General features: G+C 46.5%; 1 pseudogene; it reads right to left on the reverse strand.

Annotated features, from left to right (window-relative positions):
- Window positions 1-27,284, reverse strand: part of LOC141197717 (uncharacterized) — a 119,760-nt pseudogene that overhangs the window by 38,711 nt on the left and 53,765 nt on the right.

Consider the following 27,284-nt stretch of genomic DNA (forward strand, 5'->3'; position numbering starts at 1 on the left):
ATACCGGCAGCTAAATAGGAAAGGGTTCTTTACAGTTAGAGCAGTCAGACTGTGGATTGCCGACCACAATAGGTAGTAATGGCAGACACTAGAACAGTTTTTAAAAAATGACTGAATATTTTTATCACAACAAATGGCATTGTGGGTTTTACATAATCTAGCGATAGAGAATGTATAACTGGTGGAGGAAGGTTGAACTTGATGGACCGGAGTCTTTTTTTTTACAATCTATATAACACCAGCTACTTAAGCTCGGCTACTATTGTTTGCGGCCACTGCAGCTCAGCTCCATTGCAGTGACTGACAGAGGGCGGAAATGTAGAGGGAGAAATTGTGCGAATGCCTGTACAGGTCAAATAAACTTGTTCATAAGATCCTTGCGAAAAGCGCGATATCCATTGAAGATGTTGATTAGGGTTAAGAGAATCAGCTGCTCAGTGGAACTCTCTCTCATAGTAATGGTTCTCTCATTCACTTGAGTAGGATGGTACGTCAAGAGGAGGCAAGAATATATGCAAGAGAGCAGAAAGTAGTCATAGCTAAGATTGTAACTTTCATTACTGATGCTTCGCAGAGGTAAAATCTAGTACCATTGGATGGGAGACTCAGGGAGGAAACCTGAATCAAATGAATTATCAAGAAAATGGAAAATCTGTGAATCTGAGAAGGGAGTTGGCAAAATCCTGCTTTGACTCCCACAAAGACAGCTATTTATGAAGTACAACCAAAAGAGTCATTCCGCATACAGTTTCTGATGGTTTAGAGAAACAGTCTCTAGTTGTTCATCATTTTTGAAGGTTGGTACTGTAAAATCTTTTGGAAGTCTCCCCTAGCCACCACCATGCTTCACTGTAGGCAGGGTGTTCTTTTTAGCATTTGCTTCATTCATCCTCTTTCAATAATACTCTTATCCATAGGATTGAAAATGTTCAGTTTTGTTTCATCGCTCGACAGGACAGAATCCCCAAATTTCTGTGACTTATTGACATGATTTTGACAGTATTAGAGCAGACAACTCTTGTGCTTTTGGGTCAGTGAAGGTGTACTTCTTGGAGATGGGTCATGTTTCCTTCAAGTCCAGGTAGTGTAGCCAGTGTTCCTGGGACTTTGAATGTTCTTAGAGTTACAGCTGGAAGCAGTCTTTACAAGTTCAATGTCTTTGCAATCCTTTTGTATTCTTTTCCATGTTTCCAATAAGCAATGGTCTCTTCACAACTTTTTCAACCACTCTCGAGAACACAAGAATATTAATGAACCGAAGGGAGTTAACGATAAAGACTGGGCTAAGATTCCTCAGGAATGAGGCAAAGCCGATGTCTGGGTATGTAGCAATGTTTACAGCTGGTGATAACTGCCATAATAATAATAATTTTTATTGCGCCAACATGTTCCGCAGCACTTCACAATTTTAGGGGGGACTTATACAGACAATACAGACGTTACAGAATAAACATAACTCATATCAAAAGGAGTGAGGGCCCTGCTCGCAAGCTTACAGTCTATGAGGACATAGGGGGGGCACAAAAGGTATCATGTACATATGTTATATAATATAGCCATAATATACTAAATAGGGTATGTACATAACACTACATGAACTGTTCGCCAGCCAGTACGTGTACATTACAGACTATTAAGTGCATGGATGGTATGAACATGAATTTGAAGAAAATTTTAATATGGGCTAAACTAGGACAGTTAGATAAGTATATTGAGGCGATAGGCCAGTATAAAGAAATGGGTTTTTAGGGCACGCTTAAAACTGTGGGTATTGGGAATCGAATTGTCCTGGATAGTGCATTCCAAAGAATTGGTGCAGCACATGAGAAATCTTGGAGACGGGAGTGAGAAGTTCGGATTATGGAGGATTTTAGTTTTAGTCATTGGCAGAACTGAGGGCACGGGTAGGGTGGTAGACTGTGACGAGGGAGGAGATGTAGGACGATGCTGAAGCATGGAGCAAGAGTGTGGGTAAGAGTGATAAGTTTATATTGAACTCTGCATTGGATGGGCAACCAGTGCAATGACTGGCATAGGGAAGAAGCATCGGTGTAGCGGTTGGAGAGGAATATGATCCTGGCTGCTGCATTCAGGAAGGATTGGAGAGGGGAAAGTTTAGAAAGAGAGATGTAGGACGATGCTGAAGCATGGAGCAAGAGTGTGGGTAAGAGTGATAAGTTTATATTGAACTCTGTATTGGATGGGAAACCAGTGCAATGACTGGCATAGGGAAGAGGCATCGGTGTAGCGGTTGGAGAGGAATATGATCCTGGCTGCTGCATTCAGGAAGGATTGGAGAGGGGAAAGTTTAGTAAAAGGGAGACCGATTAGTAATGAGTTGCAGTAGTCCAGACGAGAATGAATAAGAACTACAGTAAGAGTTTTTGCCGAGTCAAAGGTAAGAAAAGTTCTGATTCTAGAGATGTTTTTTATGTGTAGATGACATGAACGAACGAGTGATTTGATGTGAGGAGTGAAGGAAATATCTGAATCAAATATGACCCCAAGACAGCGGGCATGTTGCTGGGGAGTAATGGTGGAGCCACAAACGGAAATAGCAATATCGGGCACAGGTAGGTTAGTGGAGGGAGGAAATACGAGGAGTTCAGTTTTTAACAGATTCAGTTTTAGATAGAGGGAGGACATAGTGTTAGACACAGCAGAAAGACAATCACTGGTATTTTGTAATAATGCAGAGGTGATGTCTGGAGAAGAGGTGTATAATTGGGTGTCATCAGCATAGAGATGGTACTGAAACCCAGATCAGCTGATTGTTTGTCCAATAGGAGCAGTGTATAGAGAGAAAAGAAGGGGGCCTAGGACTGATCCTTGAGGAACCCCGACAGTAAGGGGAAGGGGAGAGGAAGAGGAGCCAGCAATTGATACAGTGAAGGAGCAGTCAGAGTGGTAGGAGGAGAACCAGGAGAGAACAGTGTCCTTGAGGCCAATAGAGCGGAGCATAGTGAGGAGGAGCTGGTGATCCACAGTGTCGAATGCCGCAGAGAGATCTGGGAGAATCAGCAGGGAGTAGTGACCATTAGATTTAGCGGTTAGTAGATCATTAGAGACTTTAGTGAGTGCAGTTTCAGTAGAGTGTAAAGAGCGGAAACCAGATTGTAAAGGGTCAAGAAGAGAGAGATAGCGGATTAGATGGGAGAGGACCAGGCGTTCCAGGAGTTTAAAGATAAAGGAAAAATTGGAAACACGTCTGTAGTTAGCAGCGCTGTTCTGGTCAAGGAATAGTTTTTTTTAAGTAATGGATGTATGCTGGAGTGTTTAAAAGAGGGAAAAATACCAGATGACAGGGAGAGGTTGAATATTTTAGTTAGGTGAGTGGTGACAGCTGGAGAAAGGGACTGAAGGAGATGTGAGGGAATAGGGTCACTGGTGTCGGTGGTAGGGTGAGAAGATGCAAGGAGCCTGGTCACTTCTTCTTCCGTGACTGGTTTGAAAGTCAGAAAGTGAGCAAGATGCACTGTGGGAGGGAGGAGCATGCATAACATTTGGGGATTGGGAGAAAATTTCCTACTGGATATGATCAAATTTTTCTTTGAAATAATTGACCAGATCGTTAGCGCTGAGGTCGGTGGTCGGGGCCTGTGCTGTTTGATTAAGGAGAGAGTGAAAAGTGTCAAACAGGCGTTTAGGATTATTGGACAGTGAGATGATGAGGTTGTTAAAGTAGGTTTGTTTGGAGAGGTGAAGGGCGGAGTTATATGTTTTAAGCATAAATTTAGACTGGATGAAATCTTTGGCCAGATTAGATATTCTTCACAGCTGTTCGGCACACCTGGAGCACCGCTGGAGAAAACGTGTTTGCGGCATGTGCCAGGGTTGTCGCCGTCTGTGCCGAGTTGTTCTATGTGTAAGAGGTGCGGCTTCATTCAGGGCGCATTGCAATATTTCGTTATAGTGCTTCAGTGCAGGGTCAGGACATGAGAGGGAGGAGATTGGGGCCAATGATGATTGCAACGTTTTCATAAATCTCTGGGTGTTAATGGCGCGTATATTTCTATAAGTGTGGAAAGTGGGGGTGTTATGAGTAGGGTTACAGTTCTTGACAGAGAACGAAAGAAGGTTGTGGTCAGAGGGCGGAAGAGGAGAGTTAGTAAAGTCATGTACTGAGCATAGCCGGGAGAAGATCAGGTCAAAGAGTATTTCCATCTTCATGTGTAGGAGAATTAGTAAGTTGTGAAAGGCCAAAGGAGGAGGTTAACGATAAAACATGAGAGGCAGATGGGGAAAGGGGATCGCCAATTGGGATGTTAAAGTCCCCCATGATGAGAGTGGGGATGTTGCAAGATAGAAAATTTGGAAGCCAGTGGCAAAGTGATCCAGAAATTGACTGGAGGTGCCCGGAGGGCGATGCACAACCGCCACTCGCAGGGAGAAGGGCCGGTAGATTCCGCCAGTGTGGACCTCAAAAGAAGGGAAGATAAGGGAGGGTACTGGGGGGATAACCTGAAAAGTACATTTTGTTGAAAGGAGCAGACCAACACCTCCACCTGATCTGTTGTCAGTTCTCGGGGTATGAGAGAAGTGTAGGCCACCACATAAGAGAGAGCAGCAGAGGCCGTGGTATCCGACTGCTGGATCCATGTTTCAGTGAGAACCAGAAAGTTGAGGAAATTTGAGAGGAAAAAGTCATGGATGTAGGAGAGTTTATCACATGCTGACTGCACATTTCAAAGGGCACAATTGAAAGAGACGGAAGGCATGCAAGGAATATTAGTGAGGTTAGCAGGGTTTCTGAATGTAGCAGTGAAAGGGTTCTACTAAGTACTCAAGATGCAGCTCATGAAGGGATGGAATCATTCTTGGATGGCAGGAGTCATTAAACGTGCAATTTCGTGGTGAATTTAGAGAAACCACATGTTATATTAGTTGTGTTGAGCTTTTTATACTGTCCTTGTTTCATTAGTTTATTGCAAACAGCAAAACGTTTGTAAATTTTGGAAATAAACGGAATTTGGAAAGGAAGTTGAATAATTTTTATTGCAACTATATGTATAATAATTACTTTTATATTTGGCAGCACTTTACAATTCACAGGGTACTTGTACATATAAGACTTTTCCATAGAATAAGCTTGGTTATTATTCAAGGCAGCTCATAAAAATGGTAGAGACAGAATCTAAAAATAAAAAAACAGAAAATCCCATTGTACGATTTTTGCATAATTAATTTGCATTTTATTGCATGATATAAGTATTTGATCACCTACCAACCAGAAAGAATTCTGCTGGGTTTTCTTTAAGAAGCCCTCCTACTCTGAATTCATTACCTGTATTAATTACACCTGTTTGAACTAGTTACCTGTATAAAAGACGCCTGTCCACACACTCAATCAAACTCCAACCTCTCCTCCATGGCCAAGACCAAAGAGTTGAGCAAGGACACCAGGGACAAAATTGTACAACCGCACAAGGCTGGGATGGGCTACAGGACAATAGGCAAGCAGCTTGGTGAGAAGGCAACAATTATTGGCACAATTATTAGAAAATGGAAGAAACATAAGATGACCTAAATCTTCCTCGGTCTGGGACTCACCTCGTGGAGTAAGTATTATTCTGAGAGAGGTCAGTAATCAGCCCAGAACTACATGGGAGGATCTGGTCAATGACCTTAAGAGAGCTGGTACCATGTTGTCAGATTAGACCAAAGTAGAACTTTTTGGTATCAACTCCACTCGCCATTTTTGGAGGAAGAAGGACGAGTACAACCCCAAGAACACCGTTCCAACAGGGAAGTATGGTGGGGGAAACATCATACTTTTGGGGTGCTTTTTTGCGAAGGGGACAGCATGACTGAGTCGTATTGAAGGGAGGATGGATGGGGTCATGTATTGTGAGATTTTTGCCAAAAACCTCCTTCCCTCCTCTTCCAGCATGACAATGACCCGAAACACATAGCCAGGGCAACTAAGGAGTGGCTCCGTAAGAAGCATTTCAAGGTCCTGGAGTGGCCTAGCCAGTCTCCAGACCTGAACCCAATAGAAAATCTTTGGATGGAGCTGAAATTCAATGTTGCCCAGCGACAGCCCCGAAACCTGAAAGATCTGGAGAAGATGTGTATGGAGGAGGGGGCCAAAATCCCTGCTGCAGTGTGTGCAAACCTGGTCAAGATCTACAGGAAACGTCTGAGCTCTGTAATTGTAACAAAGGTTTCTGGGCCAAATATTAAGTTCTGCTTTCTATTGTATCAAATGCTTATTTCATACAATAAAATGCTAATTAATTATGTAAAAATCCTACAATGTGATTTTCTGGATTTTATTTTTAGATTCTGTCTCTCACAGGTGAAGTGACCTACGATAAAAATTACAGACCTCTCCATTCTTTGGAGGTTGGAAAACCTGCAAAATCGGAAATGTATCAAATGCTTATTTTCCCCACTGTATACACATACAGCACATACGGTACACACCAGCCTGGCTCCTCTTCAGTTCCTAGACTCCTGCAGTTAAAGGACCTTTGGTGACATTATGGTCACATGACCGTGATATCACCAAAGGTCTTTAGCAGTCTTAACCTCAGAATAGATAACATCTGCGTGACAGCATGGCAAATCAGGGATGTTCGTGGACGGAGCCAATTTTTTGGCGCGAACAAGACAGAACCCTGAACACGAATTTGAAATGCCGAACAAATTCGCTCAACACTAGTCACTACTCACCTGGGTGGTCATATATAGGAATCTCCTCTTTACAATGCTCATCACCCCTCACATATGTCTCTGTAGTATTAATATGGGTCAGATCTTCACCCTGAAACAAATATTGTAAAAGTCACAGACATATGGAGAAGTCCCATCTATGATCAGCTCTAATCCTGCCATCTCCACCGTTCTCATTACACAAGTATAAACCATATAATACTGGTGGATAAAATCTTAGTTACTTACTAAGTAAGTAAGGAGGAGAACAAGGGTGCGGAAGTGGAAGACGAGGTGGTGGATGATATAGTAACTGACCCAACCTGGCAGGGAGACATACAGAGCGAGGACAGCAGCACACAGGGGGAGGGAGGCGTAGCACCACAACAGGCAGGAAGAAGCAGTGTGGTGGCCGAAGACAGAAGGCGGGCAACCGTTCCCAGTAACATCAACATGACGGAAGTTGCCAGCACAACTGTTAGGTCTTCCTGAGTTTTTAACCCTAAAGGCCATTTGCACCACCTGCCAGGCTAGCATCAGCAGGGGTAGCAAAACTAGCAGACTGACCACCACCAGCATAATCCGGCACATAGCAGCAAAGCACCCCACTAAGTGGGCAGAACCCCAGGGTCCAGGAACAGTGTCTGCGGGTGGCATCACTGCTTCTTATGCTGTTGTGCGTGCAAGCCAATCCCTGTCCATGGCGCATGCGAAGATGCCTCCTGCCCTGCACCTGTCGTTGCACACTCTCAACTAGCACCATCAACAAGCACATCCACGTCCTTCTTCGAGGAGGTGGAGAAGGCAGGACATTTAAGGTACCGTCACACTTAGCGACGCTACAGCGATCCCGACAATGATACGACCTGGCAGGGATCGTTGCTGCGTCGCTATGTGGTCGCTGTTGAGATGTCAAACAGTCAGATCTTCCCAACGACGCAGCAACGATATGGAAGGAGCGATCTGTATAACGATGTCGGCAGTCGTTGAGACCCTGTCACATAGCAGCTACTCTGACGATTCAGACCTCGATGAGTGACGACTTCTTAGTTCTGAGTCGCCAACGAGGTCATTGGTAAGGTGTCAAACACACCGATGCATGCTACCCAGCGGGACCTCAATGATCAAAAAATGGTCCAGGCCATTTCGACACGAACAGCGATCTCACAGCAGGGGCCTGGTCGCTCCTACGTGTCAAACGTAGCGAGATCGCTGCTGAGGTCGCTGTTGCGTCACAAAACTTGTGACTCAGCAGCGATCTGGCTTAGTGTGACGGGGGCTTTACTGGCTGTGATGGCAAGAGCCCAGATGGGGAGTTCTTTTATTGGTGCTTTGAAGGTCAGAGAAGACGTGGTAGTAAACCAGATTGACCAGATCTCAAACACTCTGCTAGAATTTTATAAAGATTTATATACATCCAAACTACAATTTAAATTTCCCTTATCCTACTTGAGGGAAATCAAACTACCGACATTCAGCAGTAAAGATCAAGAATTTTTAAATAGACCACTACAGCTGGAGGAGTTACAAATGGCAGTAGCCTCTATGGCTAATAACAAATCGCCAGGACTTAACGGGCTTCCCACAGAAATATATGAGATTTGGAGATATTCTACTTCCCCACTTACTGGCTACCTTCGAGGAAGCGGTGAGGTGGGGAACCCTACCCCATTCAATGCAAGAGGCGGTGATAGTAGTCATACCTAAGCCAGGTAAAGACCCTTTAATCCCTGACTCATACAGGCCCATATTCTTGTTATCAACTGATGTTAAAATTATTGCGAAGGTTCTGGCATCTAGATTGAATACAGTAATTTCTACAGTTATCCATACCGACCAGTCAGGCTTCATGCCGGCTAGATCCACAGCTCTTAACATCCGGAGATTGTTTCTTAATCTTCAATTGCCGGTGGATGGTGATAGAGCTGTACGTTCTCTGGACGCCGCTAAGGCATTCGATTCTGTTGAGTGGGAATATTTATGGGTGGTGCTGGAAAAGTTTGGTATAGGACCTAGTTTTATTTCATGGGTTAACCTGTGTGGTAGGCCGGTGGCTAGAATATGGGTAAATATACACCTCTCCCCTGCTTTTGGATTGAGTATAGGTACGCGACAGGGGTGCCTGTTGTCCCCCCTGCTCTTTGCAATGGCCATTGAACCCCTGGCATCGGTTATCAGGGAGCATCCAGGAATAGTTGGTTTCGTAGAGGGAACAGCGAAGATAAGGTCACTTTATACGCTGACGACACTCTATTATTTTTGGCTAAAACTTCTGAGTCCCTTCCTATAGCAATGGAAACGATATAAACATTTGGAAAATACTCTGGTCTGAAGATAAACTGGAGCAAATCAGTCATACTTCCATTGGATAATACAGATGAGAATGCTTCCCACTACATTAACTCAGGTTTACAAGTGGTATCGGAGTTTAGGCTTCAATATATCGGCAAAAATAAATGATTATGAGAAGTTGAATCTTGATCCAGTCTTAATTAAATTTAGAGGTAAACTAGGCGCCTGGTCTAAGTTACCGTTGTCGGTGGTGGGCCGTGCTGAACTGGTCAAAATGATCTGGATGCCACAATTGCTGTATGTTCTACACAACTCCCCAATATGGATAAATCGGACACTTTTCAGTCCGTCAGGAGTTTAGAAAATTAATATGGGTCAAACAGACTCAGAATTAAACTGGAAACATTGCAAAGAAACAAAACAATGGGAGGGCTTGCGTTTCCTAACCCATGGGTATATTATATGACATCTCAGCTTCAACATATCCGGGGATGCGACGACCCTGGGGGAGGGGGAGCTCAGCGTATGTGAAGATGCGACGACCCTGGGGGAGGGGGAGCTCAGCGTATGTGGAGATGGGACGACCCTGGGGGAGGGGGAGCTCAGCATACGTTGCTACAGCATTATTTCCAATCAGATAAACTCTATGAGGTACTGGAGGCGCATAAGTTTGGGACACTTGGAGGCAAAATACCGTCTATGCTGTTATGTCACAAACTTTGGGGGACGGTGAAAAAATTACAAGGAATAAAAAGGTGTTTCGCAATTTACTTCATTATGGAACACTCCATGGCATCCAAACCTATACCAACTGGTGGGATTTTGCTCCTGGAGCGCCAAGGGATTAAACAGACTTAATCAGGTGCTGACAGGTGATGTGATTAAGGACTTCTCACAGCTGCAAAACGAATATGGGTTACCTCCCTCTGAATTCTATAGATACTTACAATTTAGGCATGCAGAAGGCATTGTTCTGGAAGGAGGGGTACCCCGAAACTCAATAATACAGAGAATAGCTAACCTAGAGTTCTTGTGGACTAATCTCATTACTTTATAACATTCTCTTAGACATTATATTGACAAACCAGCCGATGCGATCAAAAGAGAAATCGAGAGTGTAATGGGACCCATAGAGGAAAATCACTGGTCAGATATACTGGAAAGAGTTCCACAACTGTCTTTAAGTGAATCCCATAGACTGTCCCATATATATGTGACACACCAGGTATACAGGACAACTCAATTCTTATTTAGCATAGGATTTGGTTCAAGTCCCCACTGTCCTAGATGCAAAACTAACATAGCAGATATGCTTCATATGATGGGAAACTGTCCTAACTTGGTGTTCTTTTGGAAGAGTGTTGTAGCAATGATTAACAGGGTTTATTCAACTGATGTGGAACTTTCCCCATTGGTATGTATACTGGGATATGTTGAAGATCTGACTACTGATGAGTATGGCAAAAATTGCGGTGGAACGTATGTTATACATGGCAAGAAAATCGATAACCCAAAAATGGATAGCAGATCAGGAGCCTATGATATCAGAATTTATTGCTAAAGTTAACTGGCTAGTAAATTTGGGAAAAGGTATATACCTAAAAAGATATGCTAAATTTGACAAGATATGGGGTCTATGGATTGATGGTGTAGCATCGGTGTCTCTGCCCCCTGACAGGCAGAGATGCCGTCCCCCTTACCGCCGCACTTCCGGCCCGGCGTCTCCCGGCTCTCCTGCTGCTGCCGGCACGCGCAGCTTCCCGGGCACTGTGCTTAGGGCCGTCCTAAGGAGTCCCTGGCCAATGACTGGAGGACCTCTCATATAAAAAGCACCTCCTCCAAAATGGAGGTGCCCGTGCAAGGTTGTAGCTTTGTGTTCTAAACTCTGCTTCAGCCCTCAGGTCCTGCTGCTAGTCTGACTACCAGTCCAGCCCGCCCGCCTGTCTACCAGTCCAGCCCGCCCGCCTGACTACCAGTCCAGTCCGCCCGCCTGTCTACCAGTCCAGTCCGCTAGCCTGACTACCAGTCCAGTCCGCCCGCCTGTCTACCAGTCCAGTCCGCCAGCCTGACTACCAGTCCTGTCCGCCAGCCTACCAGTCCTGTCCGCCAGCCTGACTACCTGTCTCCGCCAGCCAAGTGTACTCTCCAGCCCGACGGTCTGCCTATGATCCAAATCCGCCAGTCTGTCTATGGGCCAGGCTTGCCACCCTACCCGAAGAATGTACCAGTTACCTGCCGTGCCTACCAGCCAGCCTACCTGGAGGCTCCTACCAGTTACCTGCCGTGCCTATCTGCCAGCCTACCTGGAGGCTTCTGCCAGTTACCCGTGGGAGTCACCTGTTCTCATACAAAGACTGGCCCACAGTAGCACCTGGTCCCTCTGCTCGGTCCTTCCCTGGTTCACTGAGTCGATTGAGCCGCCGAGTGACCTTGGTCAGTCCGAGTTGATACCTAGTTACGCCCCTCTGGTCCCTCCTTGCACCACAGCACAGAGGTTCGACCACCCGGATCCGTAACAGTTTGCACGGGCCATGGAACCCGGTGGCCCCCAGGCTCCTTCGCTTGCTGACCTGTACCAGGAGGTTTCTCGTCAGAGATCCCAACAGGAAACCATTGTGACCTACCTGCGGTCTGTCAACTCTCACCTGGACACGCTGTCTGTCCCACCTGTGCCCGCCTCGAGCCGAGCGACACCTGCTCCGGCGGCGCCGCTGCCTACCAATACCACGGCATCCAGCTTAATTCCCCGGCTTTCTGCGCCTCCTCATTTTTGGGGTGACCCTGTCTTATGTCTGGGTTTTCTGAACCAGTGCACGCTGCACTTTGAACTTCTGGCACATCCGACCGGGCCAAGGTGGCGTTCATCATGTCTCACCTCACCGGGGAAGCATTGGCATGGCTAAACCCTCTATAGGAGAGAGGGGATTCCCTGGTGTTCAATCTTCCGGCTTTCCTCACTGCCTTCCGGAGGGTCTTCGATGAGCCCTGACGTAGGACTTCTACTGCCTCCTCATTGCTCTGTCTCCGCCAAGGGAGTCTCACCGTGGGCCAGTATGCCATCCAGTTCCGTACCTTCGCTTCTAAGCTTGCCTGGAACAACGAGGCCCTGGTGTCCACCTTCTGGGAGGGTCTTTCCGGTCGGATTAAGGATGAGCTAGCCGGCCGGGACATTCCTACCACCCTGGATGACCTGGTGTCACTAGCTAACCGGATTGACATCTGTTTCCTAGAACGTGCTAAGGAGACTACCCGGGAGAGAAGATTTCCTCGTCTTGCTCCTGTTTTCCAGAAATCTGCCTCCCAACCAGCAACTCCCCGGGCACGCTCGCCCGAACCCATGCAAATCGACCAGACCAAGATGGTCAAGTCTCGCCAAGAAACACGCCGAGCCGAGGGGAGCTGTTTCTACTGTGGTAGTAAGGAGCACCTGATTCGTTCCTGTCCGGTGAAGCCGGGAAACTCCAGTGTCTAGGACTGCTCGGAGAGGTCATCCTAGGCAAGAGTAAATCCTCTCCGTTCTTGACTTTATCCGTCTCTATTTCCTGTGGAGAGAACCGCTTCTTTGAAACCGCCCATCTGGATTCCGGAGCCGCTGGGAATCTCATTTCCCAGTCCCTTGTAGAGAAGTATCAGATTCCTACCAAACCTCTGGCTGAACCATTGGCAGTCGCTTCCATGGATGGAAGACTCCTTCCGGTGACCATCTTGCTCGTCACTGGGCCCGTAACCCTTCAGGTGGGAATGCTGCACTCAGAGAGGATCTCCTTCCATGTGCTTTCCGGACTCTCTCACTCCCTTTTGCTAGGTCTACCCTGGCTACAGAGACATGAACCCGTTCTGAATTGGCAATCCGGTGAGGTGCTCTGTTGGGGGCAGGATTGCCATGAGACCTGCCTGGTCCCGGTTCGCCCGGCTCGGCCTCCGTCTACCGGCACCTTACTGGTCCTATGCAGATGTCTTCGACAAGAAGGAAGCAGAGACACTGCCACCTCATAGGCCATATGATTGCCTTATCGACCTGGTACCCGGTGCCACTCCACCCCGTGGGCGTATCTACCCGTTGTCGTTGGCCGAAACCCGGGCCATGTCGGAGTACATCGAGGGCATTCATCCAGGGCATTCATCCAGAAATCTACCTCCCCATCTGGAGCCGGATTCTTCTTCGTAAAAAATAAAGACAGTTCACTACGCCCCTGTACTCAACCAGATTACCATCAAAAACAAATACCCCATGCTGCTCATCTCTCAGCTGTTCGACCGCCTTAAAGGCGCGAAGATCTTCACAAAGCTCGATCTTGGTGGGGATTATAACTTGGTCCGGATCCACCAAGGAGACGAGTGGAAGACGGCATTCAATACCCGGGACGGTCACTATGAATACCGTGGGATGCCCTTCGGCCTCTGTAATGCTCCAGCAATCTTCCAAGAATTAGTTAACAACATCTTCCGTGTCCTCTTATATTCTTGCGTGGTGGTGTACCTGGATGACATCTTGGTCTTCTCTCCGGATCTTCCCACACACCGGAGGGATGTTTGTCAGGTCCTGCTTAGGCTCAGGCAGAATCACCTATACGCAAAATTTGAGAAATGCCTCTTCGAGCAGACCTCTCTTCCGTTCCTGGGCTATATTATCTCTAAGACAGGTCTACGGATGGACCCCGAGAAGGTCTCTGCTGTCTTAAAGTGGCCCCGTTCGGAGGGGTTGAAGGCGATTCAGCGATTCCTGGGCTTCGCCAACTATTACCATCTCTTCATCCCACATTTCTCTTCCCGGACTGCTTCCCATCTCTGCGCTCACCCGCAAGGGAGCAAATCCTAAGGAATGTCCGTCCGAAGTGGAGGAGGCCTTCCTCTCCTTAAAACAAGCCTTCTCTTCTGCCCCAGTGCTGCACCGTCCGGATAGCAACAAACAGTTCTTTCTGGAGGTTGAGGCTTCCTCTTCCGGAGCCGGAGCGGTGCTCACCCAGAAATCTCCATCCGGGAGAATGGTAACCTGCGGCTTCTTCTCCAAGCTCTTCTCCTCGTCCGAGCGCAACTACTCCATAGGAGACTGAGAACTGCTAGCCATCAAATTGGTGCTGGAGGAGTGGTGTTGCCTGCTTGAGGGGGCTCTGCACCCGGTGGTCATCTACACTGACCACAAAACCCTGGCATATCTACAGAATGCCCAAAGACTCAATCTGCGTCAGGCCCGGTGGTCTTCGTTCTTCGCCCGCTTCAACTTCACCCTACATTACCGCCCTGCGGACAAGAACGTTAAAGCCGACGCCTTGTCCCGATCCTTCCTGTCTTCCGATCAAGAGGAGGAGCCTATGCATATCATTCATCCCTCCAAAGTGATGAATGTGGCTCCCTTGGACCTGTCTTGTCTCCCACCCGGTAAGACGTTTGTAGCGGTTCCGAATTGTAAGAAGGTTCTTCACTGGGGTCATTCATCTAAACTAGCCGGCCATGCTGGCCAGAAGAAGACCCTCCTGCTCATTACCCGGCATTACTGGTGGCCTACCCTGCGCAAGGATGTTGTAGACTTCGTCACGGCCTGTTTATCCTGTGCCCGCAACAAGGTTCCCAGACATCTTCCAGCCGGTCGTCTCCTGCCTCTTTCCGTACCTGCTGCCCCGTGGCAACACATTGCTATGGACTTTATTACTGATCTCCTTGTTTCTGCCAGTTGTACTGTCATTTGGGTGGTTGCTGACCGCTTTTCTAAAATGGCCCACTTCATCCCCCTGCCTGGTCTCCCGTCTGCTTCTGTGCTGGCTAAGGGCTTCATCCATCATATCTTTCGTCTTCACGGCCTACCTCTCCACATTGTGTCTGATCGCGGGGTCCAGTTTACTTCGCGTTTCTTGAGAGCTACATGTAAGCTGCTAGATGTCACCCTTGATTTCTCCTCTGCTTACCATCCACAGTCCAATGGCCAAGTGGAACGTATCAACCAGATCCTTACCAACTTCCTCCGGCACTTTGTCAATGCTCACCATACCGATTGGGTAGAGCTCCTACCATGGGCCGAGTTCTCCTATAACAACCATGAGAGCGAATCTTCTTCCAAGTCCCCGTTCTTTGTGGTCTACGGTCAACATCCCCGGATTCCGTTTCCCATCTCCGCTTCAGTGGACAACCCTGCCACGGAGTCTCTGGTCAGCGAATTTTCCACCATTTGGGAGGACACTAGATCCGCACTTCTTCAATTCTCTGAGCGGATGAAGAAACATGCTGATAAGAGACGCTTGGACCCACCTCAATTCCGTCCGGGAGATAAGGTTTGGCTCTCCTCCAAACATGTTCGTCTCAAAATACCTTCCTATAAGTTGGGTCCACGGTTCATCGGTCCATTTGAAGTCCTCAATCAAATCAATCCAGTAGCCTACAAGTTAAAACTCCCGGCCACCTCCTTTCGGATTCCCAACTCCTTCCACGTATCTCTCCTCAAACCAGTTGTGCTTAATTCTTTTTCCGACAATCCAGGTACCTCCCCAGCTCCGGTCTCCGCTGAGGACGTCTACGAGGTAGAGAACATTCTGGCCACCAAAAGGGTAAGAGGAAAAAACTTTTTTCTGGTGGATTGGAAGGGGTTTGGCCCAGAGGAGAGAACTTGGGAACCCAGGGAGAACATCCACGCCCCGCTTCTCCTTAAAAAAAATTTTTCGGCCTAAAAAAGAGGGGGCGTAAAGGGGGGGGGGGGGTACTGTAGCATCGGCGTCTCTGCCCCCTGACAGGCAGAGACGCCGTCCCCCTTACCGCCACGCTCCCTGCCCGGCGTCTCCCAGCTCTCCTGCTGCTGCTGGCGTGCGCAGCTTCCCGGGCACTGTGCTTAGGGCGTGCGCGCGCTCCCTCTTAAAGGGGTCGCGCGCACCGTCGTAAGGAGTCCCCGGCCAATGGCTGGAGGACCTCTCATATAAAAGGCACCTCCTCCAAAATGGAGGTGCCCGTGCAAGGTTGTAGCTTTGTGTTCTAAACTCTGCTTCAGTGCTCAGGTCCCACTGCTAGTCTGACTACCAGTCCAGCCCGCCCACCTGACTACCAGTCCAGCCCGCCAGCCTGTCTACCAGTTCAGTCCGCCAGCCTGACTACCAGTCCAGTCCGCCAGCCTGACTACCAGTCCTGTCCGCCAACCAAGTGTACTCTCCAGCCCAACGGTCAACCTACGATCCAAATCCGCCAGTCTGTCTATGGGCCAGGCATGCCTGCCTACCCAGAGAACGTACCAGTTACCTGCCATGCCTACCAGCCAGCCTACCTGGAGGCTCCTACCAGTTACCTGCCGTGTCTACCAGCCAGCCTACCTGGAGGCTCCTACTAGTTACCTGCCGTGCCTACCAGTCAGCCTACCTGGAGGCTTCTGCCAGTTACCCGTGGAAGTCACCTGCTCTCATACAAGGACTGGCCCAGAGTAGCACCTGGTCCCTCTGCTCGGTCCTTCCCTGGTTCACGGAGTCGATTGAGCCGCCGTGCGACCCTGGTCAGTCCGAGTTGATACCTAGTTACGCCCCTCTGGTCCCTCCTTGCACCGCAGCACAGAGGTTCCACCACCCGGATCCGTAACAGATGGCTCTGGTTTCACATCTAGAGAACTGAGATTTCGCCTTGGCTCGCTTTGAATTACGTTTATATGATCCCTCAAATCAAACTTCTCTGAAAATTAAAAACCATGTTATTATTGGTTTGTTTGGTTGGATTGACTATCGTTATTATGTTCAAATATTCGTCCGTCTAATTATGCTGGTTTTGCAGAGCCAAGATGTATAAATAACTCATGTTTAATGTTTCTGAATGTTGGGGGGTGGAGAACTGTGCTTCTCCAATGTTTGTCTTGATGAGGTTTTTTTTTTTTTACCTTTTTGAGAATCTTTATAAAAATCAATAAAAAACATTTGATTAAAAAAAAAAGAAAAAAAAAAAAAGGACAGACCAGTATTTGTATAACCCTGATTGTTGTCTTCTCTTGGTTCTGAAACAATGAGGTTTGTTACCATGCTAATTGCATATAATAGTAAAGCCTGCTAGATGTTGATTTAAAGAGCCCCCCCTGCTATGACGGCTGTGTGGGTTTATTGAAAGCTCAAACAATGAGACCTGAGCCCTGTGGAATAATACCCTCCCTATCCCTTGCCCTGTGGATGTGTACTTGGAAGAACAAATGTGAACTATTTAAATTAACATATGCCTCTGTAGCAGCCATATTTGAAACAGAGAATTGAAAGAGACTTTACAAGGACTATCTTCAGACCATCAGCTTGATAGCATGGCTTTATCCAAAGAGACACAGATTTGGATTCTACATGATTCCAGCTTAAGGGTAAATTACCCTGACTGGAAAGATACGGATCTGCTCCATTGACCATCAGAGAGCCTATGGATACATTTGGGAGACCAGGTTAGGGCGATGAAGTCATCTGGCCCAATGGATATGTTTTTGGGATTGCCAGGTGGGACCCTCAGGTCGCCTTGAACCCATGGAGACATTCAGAAAAGCCAGATTGGGACCAGCAGGCTATTTTGATGATGGCTCCTCACATGTCCAGGCCCCCTTGAAGTACACCAATGACCATCTGGATGATCCAGAGGAGGCATCGGAGAATGTCATTTGGTCAGATGAGACCAAAATAAAACTTTTTGGTATCAACTTCACTCACTGTGCTTGGAGGAAGAAGAAGGAGGAGTACAAACCCAAGAACATCGTCCCAACCGTGAAGCATGGTGGGGTAAACATCATACTTTGGGAGTGCTTTTCTGCAAAGTGGACAAGATGACTGCACCGTTTTGAAGGGAGTGGCTCCGTAAGAAGTATTTCAAGGTCATGGAGTGGCCTAACCAGCCTCCAGACCTGAACCCAATAGAAAATCTTTGGAGGGAGTGGAAACTCAAAGTTGCCCAGCGACAGCCCTGAAACATGGAGATGTGTATGGAGGAGGGGGCCAAAATCCTAGCTTCAGTGTGTGCAAACTTAGTCAAGAACTACAGAAAACGTCTGACCTCTGTAATTGCAAATAAAGGTTTCTGGACCAAATAATAAGTTCTGCTTTTCTATTGTAGTAAATACTTATTTCATGCAATAAAAAGCAAATTAATTATGTAAAAATCATACAATGTGATTTTCTGGTTTTTTATTTTTATATTCTGTCGCTTACAGATGAAGTGTACCTACGATAAAAATTACAGACTTCTCAAGTCTTTGAAGGTTGAAAAACTTGCAAAATTGGAAGTGTATCAAATACTTATTTTCCCCACTGTACACACACATATAGCACATACGGTACATACCAGCCCATCTCCTCTTCAGTTCCTATAGACTCACATGACCGTGATGTCACCAAAGGTCCTTAAGCAGTCTTAACCTCAGAAAAGAATTACTGAGGGCCCCTAAAAGAGTGAGAGCCTCAAAAAATTGCCCAGTGTGTCCTCCCCCTTCCCTCCAATACCAGCCCTGCATACCAGCCCGTCTCCTCTTCAGTTCCTCTAGACTCCTGCAGTTTAAGAACCTTTTTGGCATATGACTACTTTGCCGGTAACTGTGGCATTTTTTGTATGATCTGTCAAATGAATACGTTTAAAAAAATAAAAATGATTATTTCCCCTTGTGAGCGCTTTGAATACTATGAAGTTGTGTGGGTAAACATTTCCAACATACTAAACATAATTATGATTTACCCACAATGTGAGTTTTTAAGATGGTGTATAAGACTTGATCTCCTGCTAAAACATTTCTCACATTCTGGGCATGAAAATGGCTTTTCCCTTGTGTGGCTTCTTTGATGTGTAACGAGATCTACTTTACCCCTGTAACATTTCCCACATTCTGAACATCACTATGGCTTCTCCCCGTAAGAATTCTGTGATGTATAACAAAATCTGATTGACAGCGAAACCATTTCCCACATTCTGAACATGAAAAAGGCTGCTGCTATGTGTGAGTTTTCTCATGCTCAACAAGATTTGATCTCCGACAAAAACATTTCCCACATTCTGAACATGAAAAAGGCTTCTCCCCTGTGTGGGTTCTCTGGTGGATATCAAGATCCGCTTTCCGAATAAAACATTTCCCACATTCTGAACATGAAAAAGGCTTCTCCCCTGTGTGGGTTCTCTGATGGATATCAAGATCCGCTTTCTGAATAAAACATTTCCCACATTCTGAACATGAAAAAGGCTTCTCCCCTGTGTGGATTCTCTGATGTTTGATAAGAGTTGATTTCTCTGTAAAAGATTTCCCACATTCTGGGCATGAAAAAGGCTTCTCCCTTGTGTGGGTTCTCTGGTGGATATCAAGATCCGCTTTCCGAATAAAACATTTCCCACATTCTGAACATGGAAAAGGCTTCTCCCCAGTGTGGGTTTTCTGGTGGATATCAAGATCCGCTTTCCGAATAAAACTTTTCCCACATTCTGAACATGGAAAAGGCTTCTCCCCTGTGTGGGTTTTCTGGTGGTAATCAAGAAGCTCTTTCCGAATAAAACATTTCCCACATTCTGAACATGAAAAAGGCTTCTCCCCTGTGTGGGTTCTCTGGTGGATATCAAGATGCGCTTTCCGAATAAAACATTTCCCACATTCTGAACATGAAAAAGGCTTCTCCCCTGTGTGGGTTCTCTGGTGGATATCAAGATGCTCTTTCCGAATAAAACATTTCCCACATTCTGAACAAGAAAAAGGCTTCTCCCCTGTGTGGGTTCTCTGGTGGATATGAAGATGCGCTTTCAGAATAAAACATTTCCCACATTCAGAACATGAAAAAGGCTTCTCCCCGGTGTGGGTTCTCTGATGTTTGATAAGACTTGATTTCTCTGTAAAACATTTCCCACATTCTGAACATGAAAAAGGTTTCTCCCCTGTGTGGGTTTTCTGGTGGTTCTCAAGATGCGCTTTCCGAATAAAACATTTCCCACATTCTGAACATGAATATGGCTTCTCCCCTGTGTGAATTCTCTGATGCATAACAAGATCTGATTTATAATTAAAAGGTTTCCAACATTCTGAACATGATAGTGGCTTCACCCCTGAGTGAGCTCTCCGCTCCTTAACTCCCTTTCTGTGACTTTTACTTTGCTCAGCATTCTGTAACGAATCAGAAGATAAGACCACTTGATCATAAAATAGATCTTTGTTGTGAAGGGCTGAGGTTGTATCTGAAGCAATGGCATGCTCTTCATATGTTTCTGGTGTGATACCATGATCATGTCCTTTCAAATCTGAGGATATCATATGTCTCTCTGAGTTCCCGGTAAAGATATCTGCCAAGAATAAAACAAATATATTTGTAATAATGTAACTTTATCTTTATATTGTTAATGTTATATTTATTAGTATTTCTATATGAAATAGGAAAATTCAGTCATTAACCAACTAAAAGTGTGATGTCAAAATAGATCTCAATCTATCGATAGAGCAAGATACTGATATTAGGGCACTACACAGTTTTCTAGCAGTTTTCTGATTTCAGTGTTGACCGTTAAATGCAGGGCAGCGCGGTGGAGCAGGGCAGCGCGGTGGAGCAGGGCAGCGCGGTGGGGCAGGGCAGCGCGGTGGGGCAGGGCAGCGCAGAGGAGCAGGGCAGCGCAGAGGAGCAGGGCAGCGCAGAGGAGCAGGGCAGAGCAGTGGAGCAGGGCAGTGCGGTAGGGCAGGGAAGCGGTGGGGCAGGGCAGCGCGGTGGGGCAGGGAAGCGGAGGGGCAGGGCAGCGCGGTGGGGCAGGGCAGCGCGGTTGGGCAGGGCAGGGCAGTGCAGTGGAGCTGGGCAGCGAGGTGGAGCAGTATGGTAATGATTGGAGAAGCACTGCCATTAAACGAGATGCAAGACTGAATTTATTTATTAATCTATTTGCAATCACATAATGTAAAATTATGCCATGCGGTCGAGGCGGTGTAGGAATTTTGTTACACAGTCCGCAGTGGCTCCCAATGCGCGGACAGTGTACAGAAGACACTGGCTGTATGATGTCAGCCAGGTACGTTTCATTCTGAAACTCTGCGGCGTTTCAGAGAAATTCATACTTTAATAGACTAGTCGGACAGGCGGGTTCCCGGCGGCTTCTCTCCGCCCGCTGTCTTGGATTGACAGGTCTCCGCCTACGTGTTTTATTACTTGTATATGGGGAATTATTTTTGCATAAAGAGCTGTGGTTTTTAATTTATTTTCAGAATTGGGAATTTGGGCATTTTTCTGCATTGCTTAACAATTTTTTTTAGACTTTATTTTCAGAATAATGTAATTGATTGTTTAGATAATACAGCGCAGAACCAGAATAGATTCTTAGCTAGAAAAAAATGTATTGGCACAAGAGAGGGGCACAGGGCCGGCGTCAGCACCCGGCGCACCCGGGCAAGTGCGGTGGCCCAGAGCAGGCGGGGGGGGGGGGCCCACTCGCCGTCGGGCTCCCAGCCAAGCTATGGGACCCGTGAGTGGAGGAGAGCGGTGTCAGCGCCCGCCACCCCCCGCTTGCTCAGGGCCCCGGCACAATATTTACCTCTCCCCGTGCCTCTGCAGCAGCTCCGGTCTCTACCGCGTCCTCTGACTGTCGTCTCAGGTCAGAGAGTGCGGTGATGTCTTTCCACCGAGCTCTCTTCTGAGCAGTCACAGCGCAGAGTGGGAAGACGCCGGCGACGCTGAGGGGTCTGGAGCAGCGGCAGCAAGTGAGAAGTGAGTTTTTTTTAATGCATGGAGGAATGGGGCATTATATGGGGGGGGTGACATCCTGCATGGGGCACTATAAGGGGGGGGGAGGTGGAGAGGTGACATCCTGAATGGGGCATTAAAAGACGGGAGGAAGTGACATCCAGCATGGGGCATTATAAGGGAGGGGGTGTGTGACATCCTGCATGGGGCATTATAAGGGGGTGGGAGTGACATCCTGCATGGGGCATTATAAGGGAGGGGGGTGTGACACCCTGCATGGGGCATTATAAGGGAGGGGGGGTGACATCCTACATGGGGCATTATAAGGGGGTGACATCCTGCATGGGGCATTATAAGGGGGGGTAACATCCTGCATGGGGCATTATAAGGGGGGTGACATAATGCATGGGGCATTATAAGGGGGGGTGACATCCTGCATGGGGCATTAGAAGAGGGGGTGGCAATGCATGGGGCATTATAAGGGGGGTGACATCCTGCATGGGGCATTATGAGGGGGGGGGGAACAGCTTGCATAGGGCATTATAAGGGGGGAACAGCCTGCGCGGGGCATTATGTGGGGGGGGGAGCCTGCATGAGGCATTATTGGGGGGGGGGGGGACAGCCTGCATGTAGCATTATGTGGGGGCACAGCCTGCATGGAGCGTTATATGGGGGCCAATATCCTGTATGGAGCATTTTATGGGGGGCCAGTATCCTGTATGGAGCGATTCGCCAGTTTCTGAGCTATTGTGGAATTTACAATAGATATCACTCATATAATGTAAGAAGAGAAATCTTTGGCATTGTACTATATATACAGTGAGTACGGAAAGTATTCAGACCCCTTTCAATTTTTCACTCTTTGTTTCATTGCAGCCATTTGGTAAATTCTAAAAAGTTCATTTTTTTCTCATTAAAGTACACTCTGCACCCCATCTTGACTGAAAAAAACAGAAATGTAGAACTTTTTGCAAATTTATTAAAAAATAAAAGCTGAAATATCACATGGTCATAAGTATTCTGACCCTTTGCTCAGTATTGAGAAGAAGCCCCCTTTTGAGCTAGTACAGCCATGAGTCTTCTTGGGAATGATGCAACAAGTTTTTCACACCTGGATTTGGAGATTCTCTGCCATTCTTCCTTGCAGATCCTCTCCAGTTCCGTCAGGTTGGATGGTGAACATTGGTGGACAGCCATTATCAGGTCTCGCCAGAGATGCTCAATTGGGTTAGGTCAGGGTTCTGGCTGGGCCAGTCAAGAATTGTCACAGAGTTGTTCTGAAGACACTCCTTTGTTATTTTAGCCATCTGCTTAGGGTCATTGTCTTGTTGGAAGGTGAACCTTTGGCCAAGTCTGAGGTCCATAGCACTCTGGAAGAGGTTTTCATCCAGGATATCTCTGTGCTTGGCCACATTTATGGTTTCCTTCAATTGCAACCGGTCGTCTTGTCCCTGCAGCTGAAAAACACCCCCATAGCATGATGCTGCCACCACCATGTTTCACTGTTCGGATTGTATTGGGCGGGTGATGAGCATTGCCTGGTTTTCTCCACACATACTGCTTACAATTATCACCAAAAAGCTCTATCTTCGTCTCTATCTTCGGCCTACCAGAGAATCTTATTTCTCATAGTCAGGGAGTCTTTCATGTGCTTTTGAGTAAACTCTATGTGGGCTTTCATATGTCTTGCACTGAGGAGAGGCTTCCATCGGGCCACTCTGCCATAAAGGCCCGACTAGTGGAGGGCTGCAGTGACAGTTGACTTTGTGGAACTTTCTCCCATCTCCCTACTGCATCTCTGGAGCTCAGCCACAGTGATCTTAGGGTTCTTCTTTACCTCTCTCACCAACGCTCTTCTCCCACGACTGCTCAGTTTGCTGGACGGCCAGGTCTAGGAAGACTTCTGGTGGTCCCAAACTTCTTCCATTTAAGGATTATGGAGGCCACTGTGCTCTTAGGAACCTTGAGTAATGCAGAAATTCTTTTGTAACCTTGGCCAGATCTGTGCCTTGCCACACTTCTGTCTCTGAGCTCCTTGGGCAGTTCCTTTGAGCTCATGATTCTCATTTGGTCTGACATGCACTGTGAGCTGTGGGGTCTTATATAGACAGGTGTGTGCCTTTGCAAATCAAGTCCTATCAGTTTAATTAAACACAGCTGGACTCCAATGAAGGAGTAGAACCATCTCAAGGAGGATCACAAGGAAATGGACAACATGTGACTTAAATGTGAGTGTCTGAGCAAAGGGTCTGAATACTTAAGACCATGTGATATTTCAGTTTATCTTTTTTAATAAATTTGCAAAAATTTCTACATTTTTTTTCAGTCAAGATGGGGTGCAGAATGTACTTTAATGAGAAAAAAAAATGAACTTTTTAGAATTTACCAAATGACTGAAATGAAACAAAGAGTGAAAAATGTAAAGGGGTCTGAATACTTTCCGTACCCACTGTATATATATTTCTCTGCGGTATCTGTGCATCATGAATCGTGGTATGTGTTAAAGGGGCCCACTGAGACTCTTTTGCCCGGGGCCCACAAAAACCTTGAGCCGGCCCTGAAGGGGCATTCATTTTATATAATTCATCAATTAAGTTTACAAAACTCATTCCAGATATTTTTGACCTGCAGCACTTGCCACAAGAACAGTATCCATGTCGGCCTTCTATAAAGTCATCTAAGTCGCAGTATTCTTTAATAAACAATTAATATACAGATAACAAATCCGGTCAGGACACAGATTATTACATGATTTTATTTCACCTGTGACTTCTCTGCATTTAGTGGTCTCTACTCACCTGGGTGGTCATCTGTAGGAATCTCCTCTTTACACCGCTCATCACCCCTCACATATGTCTCTGTAGTATTAATATGGGTCAGATCTTCACCCTGAAACAAATATGATAAAAGTCACAGACAGATGGAGAAGTCCCATCTATGATCAGCTCTAATCCTGCCATCTCCACCGTTCTCATTACACAAGTATAAAACATATAATATTGGTGGATAAAATCTTAGTTACTTACTGATAATGGAACTATGACAGCACCACCTGAGAGGGAGGGCATCTGCCCACCAAGGACAGGAAACCTACTGAATAAGGCGGTACCTGTACTCTGCATCAGTTGGGTTTCAGAGCATGAGAGGACCTCCAGATAGTTACTAATACAAACATCACCAACCAAAACATTCCCAACTATATACCCAATAATGTAGAGCACACCAACCAGTGATAAAAGGGAGGGAATATAAGGGTGCGGTCATGGGCTCTGTAAAATCCCATTACCGGTAAGTAACTACAATTTTTCCCCTTCTCCCATGACAGCACCACCTGAGAGATTTATATAGAACAAACACCTTATGGAGGGATCAACGCTTCTGACACCTTTCTCCCAAAGGATAGATCATCAGAGGAAGACATCAAGTCGGTAATGCTTATAGTAGGTGGAAGGAGAGAACCATGTAACCGCCTTACATATCCTGCCGATAGACACTTCCTCCTCCTCTGCCCAGGAGGTCGCTACGACCCTAGTAGAATGAGCCTCCAAGTTCTCTGGAACTGACCTATTACTAGAGGAGTAGGCTAACCTAATGGCCTCCCTGATCCATCCAGCTAGGGTACCCCTTGTTACTTTCCTAACTCCCTGGAAGGAAACAAACAAAGTTTAATTTATTTCTCCACTGTTTTGTCACAGCCAAGTACTCAACCAGAACCTGTTTAGCATCTAGGGGGTGAAGCCGCTGCTCCTCTGCATTTTAATGATTACTAAAAAAAGGAGGGGGGAGAACAATTTCTTGGCTTCTATGAAATTTGGTGGCCACTTTCAGAAGATAGAGTTGTATTAAGACTAGACCCAGCCTATCATCAGCAATGTGCGTAAACGAGTGGTTAACCGATAACGCCTGTGTGTCGCTGATTCTACGGGCCGAAGTTAGAGCTACCAATATCACCATCTGTCTTGACTGGCAATCCTTTTAGTGGTTTAAAGGGGGCTTTAGTTAATGCTTCCAAGACAAGATGTAAATCCCAGGGAGGTATTCTTGGGGCAGGTTTTGGCCTGCATCTGTTTTGATGAATCTAATAATCCACCTGTTAACCACCTAATTATAGTTATATAAGGCCCCATAGGGCCGACACCTGCACCCTAAGAGTGCTAGTAGCTAAGCCCATTTCCATACCTTTCTGGAGAAATTGTAATATGGCATTTATTGGTATTTCACCTCCCAAGGTTTGTCCCGACCTAGCCCAAAGCTTTACCCAGGTTCTACCATATATCTTAGTTGTTACTGGTTTTCTTCTTTTAAGCAGAGTAGTGACTACGTTCAGAGAGAAACCCTCGTGAATCAAGAATGCCTTTTCAAACTCCAGGCCGTCAAATGAAGGTTCGATCTCTGCGGATGGAAAACTGGACCCTTATTGAAGAGATCCGGAACATCTGGGAAGATCCATGGATCCGATAATGACATCATCCTTATCCATAAGAACCTTGGTCTCTTGGGACAGAATGGAGCAATCCAAGTGATCCGCGCTTCCTTCTCCCTGACTTTCCTCAACACTGTGGGAATCAACATTAATTGGAGAAATCCGTAAGACAGGTTGAAGTCCCAAGGAATCTGCGGAGCATCCACTGCATAGGTTTTATTTCTTGGATCCAGAGAACGGAACTTCCCTATTTTCCTGTTTTGTCTGTTTGCAAACAGGTCTACATTTGGCTGGCCCCAACGATCCACAATCTGTTGGAATACTGCCGTATTTAGTTCTCATTCCCCTTGTTTTAGTGGGATTCGATTCAGGAAATCTGCTCTTTCGTTTTCCTTCCCCTTTATGTGAAGTGCTGTCAGTATCAACCAATGTTGTTTAGCAAACTGAAGGATCTCTTCTGCCACCAACATTAGAGAGCGGGATCTTGTGCCCTCTTCATGATTGATGTAGGCGACTCTTGTCCGGTTGTCTGTCTTGATGCAAACATGATGCCCTTGCAGGAAATAAAGGAACTTCATTATTGTGTTCCTTACTGTTACTGTTCCTTACTTCCTTAATATGAAGCAACTCCTTCATATTTGACGAATAACCTTTTTCGGTTTTTGACCAGACTCCCAGGACTACGCAATCCCTCAGAAGTGCTCCCCATCCATCCGAGCTTGCATCTGTCGTTATTGTATCCTTGATCTGATATGGCCAAGGGACTCCCTGTGACAGATTCTCTATTTCCGACCACCATGTCATGGAATCGATAGTCACCGGGGAAAGTGTTTCCCTCCAAACAGCCCTTGAGTCTTTTTCGCCCCTTAGAATGTCCTGTTGTAAAATCCTGGAGTGTATCTGGGCCCATTGAACTGCTGGAATACAGGAAGTCACTGTCCCTAGTAGTGACATTGCCCTTATTAGAGTCATAACAGGTTTTGTGACTGCTGCTGAGACTTAGACTATGAACTTGTCCTTCTTTTCTTCCGGCAGTAGACAAGTCTGCTCTCTTGCGTTCAAGATAAGTCCTAAGAAAGATTGAACCCTCAGTGGTTCCAGTTTTGATTTTTTCAGGTTTAGTAGTCCTCCCAGCCTGGTCGGTCAAGCTGATCCTGATTGTTATCAGTTGACAACGGCAGTGCTCTATTGACCTGCCCACCACTAGAATATCGTCCACGTACAGGATTATTAGGGTATTCTGCTCCCGAAGATGCGCTGCGACTTCCGTATAATTTTTGTAAATACCCTCTGAGCCATAG

This window comes from Phyllobates terribilis, unplaced genomic scaffold, assembly GCF_046119375.1.
Source record: "Phyllobates terribilis strain yellow unplaced genomic scaffold, ASM4611937v1 Scaffold_86__1_contigs__length_6382490, whole genome shotgun sequence".
Lineage (NCBI taxonomy): Eukaryota > Metazoa > Chordata > Amphibia > Anura > Dendrobatidae > Phyllobates > Phyllobates terribilis.